Genomic DNA, 8,686 nt, shown 5'->3' with positions numbered 1-8,686 from the left:
CCACCCAGGCGCCCCTCAAATAAATAAAAATCTTGGGGCGCCTGGGTGGCTCAGTTGGTTAAGCGACTGCCTTCGGCTCAGGTCATGATCCTGGAGTCCCTGGATCGAGTCCCACATCAGGCTCCCCGCTCAGCAGGGAGTCTGCTTCTCCCTCTGATCCTCCTCCCTTTCATGCTGTCTCTCATTCTTTCTCTCTCAAATAAATAAATAAAATCTTTAAAATAAATAAATAAACAAACAAACATCTTTAAAAAAAAAAAAAAAAGACCCAGGTTGGAGGCCTGGTTGTAAGCAGCCAGCCGGCAGTGCTCCCAAGTCATCAAATGGGTTCCCTGAGGCCCATCACCGGCTGTAAACTGCCCTGGACAAATGCAGGGTTTTTTTGTTTGTTTTTTAAAGTCTCCCTTTTCCCCTACCTCCGATTGCAAAAGTAAAACGGATTGAGCGTCTACACCCGTTTGGTCTTGCAGCCATGCAGTTCTGTACGGTGTTCCGCATAAACAAGACTTTGACCTCATTATTTTGCAACTACTTATTTCCGCTTAATACATCATGTAAAATCACTAGGTAGCCTATCCCAGGACGGAGTTTTCTTATGAAATACTTCAAACCTTCAGGCCCCTGGTAACAGAGAATAACAAAACCTAACACATTCCCCACAAGCCACCACGCAGCAACCTCATGGGGCTCAACGTTTTACTCAACTTGCCCCCAACCATTTCTAATCCTACACAAATCACAGCAGAGTTTCTGCAGCAGGGATGTTACAGGCGCGGCTCCGTGTGCGGTTCCCAGCCGCCCACCCTCGGACAGCCCCCAGCTTCCCTGGGGAGGGTCCCGAACCCTCCCGCCGGCCCGCCCCGCCCCCGCCCCCACCCGCGCGCCTCGGCGCTGACGTCACCGGCGCTCACGAGGCCGAGCCACCGCCCGAGGAGTCACGCGGAGGCGCCCCGCCCCCACCCCGCCGCCGCCGGCAGTGATGCGCCCTCCGCAGAGATCCCTCCGCCGCCGCCTCCTGGAATTTTCCAGACGCTCTGCCGGCCCTTCTTTCGGGCTTGTGCGGGGCGGGGTGACCTGAGGCGACCCCAGCGTTTCGGTCGGCCCCTTCGGGAGTGCGGCCCCAGCCCGCTTCCCGCACACTGCCCCCCCGTTTCAGGGAGCGCTGTTCCTACGCTCTCATCCCCCAAGAAGGAAAAGGGCGCTTCTCCCGCGCGGAAATCGCATCCCCAATGTGACCTTGAAATTTTTTTCCGCGTGTCACGAAGCACTGTTAAAGGGGAACCGCGGATAACTGGGGAATCCAGATGGTGGACACGGGGGAGGCGGAGGAGGGGGGAGACAGAGACCCGCCTGAGTCGTATCCTTGGGCAGGGTCGGGGAGGGACTTTTTTCCCCCCGTGGCGGTGGAGGAATCGTCCCGTTGAGTAATGCCCCCGAGTGACGCGGCACGGGGCTATAAAAGCAAAAGTTGTGGCCTATCCATCAGGAGTCAGCGACAGGGAGGGCCGTGGCCTTGGGTGTAGTGGTGGGGAGGAAGTTGCCAGTTTAGGGCCTCAGGGGACAGATGGGGAAGATGACAGAGTTAGATGAGACTGAAGGGGTTTGGGGTACAAGGACGAGGAAGGTTAAAGGGGAAGCTAGACTTTGGGGAAACTATGGTGGGGAGAGTTGCGTTGACAGCTACCGCAGTGACCCAGCGGAGGACAGCCCTTCAGGCTGGACTGTCGCTGCCTTCTGGAGAAGGGGAACTTGACAGGGCGCTGCCCTGTGTGGCCCCAGCGAGCCCCAGTGTCCTGGTTTGTGTGGGAGGAGGAAGGCAGAAGCGAGAGGAGACAGGATCTCGCCACCCTTGCTGGAGAGGAAGCGGAACTGGGCAGTTGATGCCAGGAGAACGATCAGGAAGGAAGGCAGTGGGGTGTAGGGCTGCAGGTGGGCTGGGAGGGCAGACCTTGAACTTGTCAATACCAGCAGCCCCCTTTTCTTTCAGAGGGCTGCGACCCCGCGTGGGGATGAGGCCTGGTCTTGTGGAAACTGAACTTAGCTTGGCGGGGCTGACAGCTCTGGCCCAGGGTGGTATGTAATTTTGGTTCGGCCTGGGACAGGGTCCCGGCCGTGGCCAGCCTGGTGGAACCCGGGTCTGGGTGTGAGGCCAGACCCCTTGTTGGAGCGAGGGTGGTCTCCGGAGTGATTGAGGAGGCAAGGTGCCATCTAAACAGTTAATTGGTGTGGCGCCTGATGTCTGACAGGCTGGGGCTGCTGAGGCAGGATGTTTGTGTGTCTGCGGACAAAATTGACCCACACTTTATTTTCCAGGTGGCAGTGCTCCCCTTTGGACTTTTCCTCTAGGTTCGGTGCTAACTTCTGTGAGCTCATGCTGCTCCTCCTCCTCCTCCTCCTCCTAACTTTCTTGAGGTTATCCATTCGCTTAAAACATTGCTTCTGGTAACCTGGTAAGCCTGGGAAAGTTGCCGAAGGCCCTGAGAAATTCGGTTATGTTGGTAATCGTGAAGGAGGAAAGACCCTCCCTGCTGAGACTCGGGGTGGGATGGGGTGGTGGTGCTTGCCTGCAGAGAGGGTGGGGATTGGATGTGTACCTTGGGTGGGCCTGCAGTAAGGGCACCAGCTGGAAGTTTACAGAATGCCTCATGGACCATGGTTTGTTACTGTAGCGTTCATCGTGGTGATCAGATGGCACCCAGGAGAAATGGAGCCCCTGGCCAGTGTGAGTCATAGCAGTGCAGGAGGGGAGACCCTGAAGGAGAGAGCCCGCCTAAATTGATGTCTGCAGATGGAATTTCCAGAGGCTTAGGAGGTGGAAGTTCTCCGATGTCCCGTTTCCAGGCCTTGCTCAGGAAGCCCTGTATTCAGGAGGCTGTTTAAGGTTTTCAGATGAGCTTATGAGGGGTCAATCATTAAAAGTCCAAAGCAGATGCATCGGGCCATCCGCAGATGTGTTGCATTGATTGATCTGGGGAGCGCCAACCTCCAGGCATGTGGATGCCAGCAGGCACCCCTCCTTTTCTGGGGTGGAGGTTTTCAGATGCTGCATCTTCTAAATTGAGCCTCCAGTCATAACTGGTTCTGGGCTACGAACTTTGCTTCAAGAAGATTCTTAAGCTGTAGGACGTTTTAACATGCCACAAGCAGAGCGATGCCTTGTAGATGAATCTTGCAGACGGAGCCCAGTGACCCTCTCACCTGCCCGCCCGCCCGCCAGCCTGCCTGCGCGTTGGTTGGAGGAATTAGTGTGATGGTTTAACCTGTATTTTGGGAAAGTGTTCACATTTGAAATGCCTTAGGCGATACTTAAATGAAGCATACTGGCAAATTGGGGGGGGGGCAGTTACTGTGTTATGCTACAGTCTTGGGGGTAGAAGTTGGTTGTGGCCAAATTCTGTTAGAAATGGCAGGTCTAGTTTGGGCATTTCAGTTGCATTGCAGGTAACTAAGCGAAGGGAGAATAGCTGGGGTACTGTTATCTTTGATTCTTCTATGTATTTTTTTAATGTGAATTTTGTTTGATGTAGTTTTCAAAGTAATCTTTAAATGGGAGGACCCTGAGGTGTGAGAGGTGGGGGTGGGGCACACCTTGACTTGGTACTGGGAGGGGTGGGGGTAAGGAAAGGGAGAGGGTTGGGTTTACGTATATGCTGCAGAGGGTGGGGGTGGTAGGGAATGTGGGTTGAAAGGAATTCTGGCAAAAAGGTCAAGTAGAGCTCTGGGGAATATAACAGACAACTGGGCAAAGAAAGTACTAGTTAATGCTAGTTAAATTGTCTCTTGAAAGCACAAAAATTGCTTAGAAACTTTAAAAAGACCTTTAGAAATCTGCTAAATGCAGGGAAAGCAAAATTTGCTTTGCTGCTAGGTGGGGAAGACTGAAAAGCTGTAATTGAACAGGAATGCCCATCTCTTGAAAGTGGGGGAGGGGTACAGAAATTCACACCAGCTGAGTAATAACCTTCACTGCTTCACTAGCTTCTTCAGTGGTTTATGTGAAGGTGTACAGTCAGTGTTGGAGCTAGAAATTTTAGGAAGGACTAAATGCCCGAGTTGTGAGCTTTTAAAGTACTTAAATTTTAAAAAAAGTAAGTTTAAAATTTTGGTGTGCACTTGAGATTTAGATGTACTCTTAACAGGTTTATAACGTTTCTATTTACTGAGATTTTGTGATTGAAAATTTTGAGCAAAGTGAAAATGCAATGGCTTTTAAAGGAACTTTGTTTTATAAAATCTCTCCTCTTTGTGGTCTGTATTAAGAGCAAAGTAAAAATTGTTGCTATTACCTTAGTTCTTGTAACAGAATAACCTTTTTGTGGTCCCTGTAACTGTAATACTTGGTAGCAAACAATCCATGTACCCTTACAAAGGTTAGAGTTAACCGATTGTATCTTTAATTTGAATGTTTGTGCTTTTTTTGCGGGGCAACTATCAAGTCAAAATCAGTTTGGGGAATAAACAAAATGGGCGGTGGGGGGGTTGGGGTGGGGAACCTATACTTGATGTGGTCTGTTTTTAAAAATTCAGAGAAGGATCTGAAAAACCATTTATGGTGATTCTTGTTTTTGAGATGCATTTATTGAATTGGTGAGGTAATAACCAGTGGCTTTTGATCCTGTTCCTCTTCCCCTTAAATTTCACTTTAAATTTAAACTCCCCAGTATAAGCCTTTGGGATTTCTGTCTTCTGGGTTCTTTTTTAATGTTTAGAAATCTGTTGGTATAGTCCAGCTTTTAATCGGTGACTTGGGTACGATGAAACTGCTGTCCTAGGAATTTAAAGAGTATTGGTCATGTCTGTATGGGGAAATATGTATGGGTGTATTGGTTCGAGTACTTCTGTGTTGCTCTGTCAGAAAAACTAGCTCTCTGTTGCATCATGTACGGGATTACTAATCATTTTCTTCCCTTCTTTACAGCACAAATAAAGGTTTGAGTTCTAAACTCGTTAATTGTTGTATTGGTATGTTACGTTTTTTGACCTTTATCTTTTCTGTATGCCAAGTTATCTTTAATGAAGTTGGATGTATTTTTCTTACTGTAGATTTAGGCTGTGGTTTGCTCTTTAGGAGCTTTAAATAATTGAGGTCATTTAGTGGAGCGTGGGATGTCTTGAATGGTATGGAGCCTGGTGGATGTCAATGGGGGCTCCGCTCACTGTCGGGAGTGTCTAATGGTTGTGCAAAATGTGATGCTGAACCTTACAGCTGGTGAAGGTCCGTGTCAAGGTGCTGGGGGCATACTTTGTAATATCCTGGAACTTTAACTGGTTAGATTTCCAAATGTTGTTGTCAGAAAGGGGGCCTATCATTGCTTAGGGGAAAACGTCTAAAGAATACAACACGTGTAATACGTGTTTTCCGTATTTGTGGTTTGGGGGAGGCTGGAATGGAACTGGGTGTGGGTCTAAGCACATAATTCTCTACTAAAGAGTTTGGTTTGGCTCTTTATTGGGTGACACAAGAGTTTGGGCTCGTGTGTACCCGCTGCGTGAAGCAGGCCAAGGTTATGCAGAGGGCATGAGAAGAAGCTCTTGGAAGCACAGTTTGCCTCTTGACTCTGAATTGTGTTTCCTGGGTGGGGAGGTGGTGGTAGGTCCATCCGGGGAGCAAAGTCCTGCTGCTCTGGTGCCTTTGCCCGTGGGCCCTAAGGTTTTGCCTCACAGGAGACAGACTTCGGGCTCAGACTAGAAACTGCCACCAGGCTCTGTGAAGAAGGCTTTTGTTTTGGAGGGAGCTGAAAGGGAAGCTCGCCTTTGAAGGGGAGCTAAGACCTGAATTGGGAACAGATGAGCACTGTGACCTAAACGGGGGGGGGGGGGGGGAGCTAGGCCTGAAGAATTCCTCCAGGAGAGCAGCTGTGGGACTGGCTGTCCCCTCAGTCCTTGCATCCAGGTGGCCTGCTTGTGGGTCCTCAAGAACCCTGATGCGCCTGCTTCCAAGAACCTGGAGTTGGGTGCTGGGGAGGAGGAAGGGGCCTATTGTGGGGGAGGTCATGGCGCTGCTGTGAGTGGGGGCCGCTGCATATGGGTTTGGGGATCCTTTCCCTGCTTGCCACTCTGGTTCTTGATCCCCCTGGAACAACCTAGGTCTCCTTTCCTACTTAACTCTTCTCTCTGCTTTGTACCCCAGCCCTCCCCCATCCGCCCTGCCCTTTATGCCAAACTGGTTCCTCCTCATTTTTTACATGGTGATTATGAAACTCTTGCTTCCAGCCTTGAGAGTAACTGCTATAAATGCCTTTCTAAATGTCACCGTTTCCTAGCAACTGTGATGGGCTGATAAAGAATTTCCATAAGGGTGTAAATGTTTGCCATTGGCTGAGAGCAGGCAGCTGAAGGCTGAGCCCCTACCTCCTAGCCTCCACCCAATCCAGGGGCGCCTGTGATGGTCAGTGAAAGAGATTTCTACCTGTCTATGTGCACTTACTCTCAGGTCAAGTGGGATGGGTTGCAGGTATGGATGGCTGTGTTGGTGATTTTTGCTAATCAGTTTGCATTCTGGTGCATAAAATTGAGCCTTCACTCTTGAACTCCCACAGGCAGTGGATGATACGGTGAAATCCATTAGGTAGCAAATGGTGATCTGGTGCAAAGTAAAAGTGATGGGGCATAAGGATAGCAAAAAGCGCGTTTGGAAGTCCTCTGAAAAAGGACAATAGCCCGAGAGTGAGTATGGGTGGAGGCTCCTCTGCGGGCCCAGGTTGGACACTGCGGGAGTGGCCGGCGTCACAAAGGGGATTGGACCCTAACGGCCCCCTATTCCGCCCTGTCAGCTGCCCTTGGTTTGTGTCATTGACCATGGACATTAAGGGACTTGTAGGACCTTTTATGCCGAACCTTGCCTCCCTGTGTCGCTACTCTGGCGGAAATGTTAACGTCTGGTCTCGTGCAGTGCTTTTTATTGTGCGGTGCTGATACTAAATGAAATGCAAAAACAGGCTTACGGATTCTTGTATGTTTTAAGTGTTCATATGTATGTATACAGAACTATACTGATGCAGTCTGGAAGTGTCAAGAGGAAGGTAGCCAAACAACCCAAAATAAAAAGATGTGAAGGTGTATGTCCCGGGAGTGTGGCCTTTACCTTGCTCTGGTGGGTGTCCCCTCCACTACCTTTTGGCCGCTGGGTAGGACAGTGCCTGCTCTGCTGGGGGCCTCCACCCTCCAGGCCGCCCAGCTCTGTACCTCCTTCCCTCTCTTTTAACTAACTCTTAACTGAGTTCTCGTGTATAAAAAGGGTTTATCGTGGGGTTCACAAATAAAATTGGAAAAAAACAAAATCCTCAGTAATCATCTGTTACTGGCATATTTGCTTCTAGAGGTTTCTTTCTTCCTATGCATAGGATATGCATTTTTTTTTTTTTAACAAAAATGGGATTATACTGTAAATTGTTTTGCAACTCCTTTCACTTAACATATAGTGAACCTCTTTTCCTGTCATTTGAAGCATCTTTTGTGGTGGTGAGGTACTCCATTGTGTGGCTATATCAGTTTAAACAATCTCGTTTAGATGACATAAATTATTTTCCAGTTGTTTTTTTTTTCTCTCAGGTAGTAAAGCTGTGATAACCTTCCCTGTAACTCACACTTTCTCTTCTTTGGGATATGTGAATATATGAAATGCCTATGTCAAACTTAGGACTTAAGGTTCATTCATGGTGCTGAATAGCCCTCCTGGGAGGGGTTTTTTAAATTTGTTTTCTCACATTGATGTAAGCCTGGCTGTTTTCCCTTTTCCATAGAACGGGCATTGCCATGTTAAAAACCTTAGATCCTTGGGGGGATCCAGGCTACTTTACTGGGGTGTTGCTTTGCTGCTGCTGAGACTGAACATCTGTGTGGATTGGCCATCTGCAGTGGTGCGTGTGATTCTGTGTGTGTGTGCACGTGTGTGTGTGCGCGCGTGCGCAAGTACACACAAGCTTCGGCTTCCTGATTGTTCGTTTTCCTACGGGTTATTTTGTAAAAGCACTTACATGTTAAGGCTATTAATAACCTATGTTTGATGCAAATATTTTTCCTGGTTTATAGATTGCCTTTCATTTTGCTTATTGTGTTTCAGACACACACAAGTGATACCGGTTTTCTGAGGTCATCACTCTTTACAGTTTCTATACGTGGCGTTGTGCTTAGATCTCTCCCACCCCAGAAGTATATAAATATTCTATATTGTGACACTTATGGTTCATTTTTTACATTTACACATGGGCTGCAGCTGGAGTTCATTGTGCCACCTGGGGGCGGGGGGCAGGGGCTGATGCGCTCTCAGAGCCGCCGGAGCTTGCTCTCCTCCCAGTGCCGTCCTCCCTGGGGCTCCATGATGGAGTGAGTGGCAGAGTCCTGTGGGCCATGAGGGTTGTTGTCACAATGGAGAGGACCGTGGGGACAGGCTGGTATGGTCTCCTAGTGGGGTCCTGGTTGTTGCTCCCCCCTGGCTCCCCATTTCGCCATCCTAATTGTTTGGGACCTATGGCAAACCCCCCCGGGGTGGGGTGTCAAAAGCAGGTACACAAAGATGGATCTGGGTTCTACTGACTTGGCTACTCAGCAGCTTTACGAACCAGAACAAGTTACTTAAGCTCACCCATCAAGCCTGCTTCCCTCATCTGCGCCGTGACGGTAAAGGCGTGGGCGTGTTGGGCACACGTGGGTGGCGGTGCAGCCTTCTTCTCCTTTATTGCCCAGC

At 49.3% G+C, this 8,686-nt stretch overlaps 1 long non-coding RNA gene across 1 annotated transcript; it reads left to right on the top strand.

The window, feature by feature from the left end:
- The first annotated feature begins 997 nt into the window (after nt 1-997).
- Nucleotides 998-4,951, top strand: LOC115942295 (uncharacterized). The gene is made up of 2 exons (XR_004076894.2): nt 998-2,450; nt 2,670-4,951. It is a non-coding gene; the product is annotated as an uncharacterized LOC115942295 (long non-coding RNA).
- The last annotated feature ends 3,735 nt before the right edge of the window (nt 4,952-8,686 follow it).

This window comes from Leptonychotes weddellii, chromosome 11, assembly GCF_054177405.1.
Source record: "Leptonychotes weddellii isolate Sample4059 chromosome 11, ASM5417740v2, whole genome shotgun sequence".
Lineage (NCBI taxonomy): Eukaryota > Metazoa > Chordata > Mammalia > Carnivora > Phocidae > Leptonychotes > Leptonychotes weddellii.
Note: the sequence above shows the minus strand (reverse complement) of the source record. Positions and strands in the feature narration are given on the sequence as shown.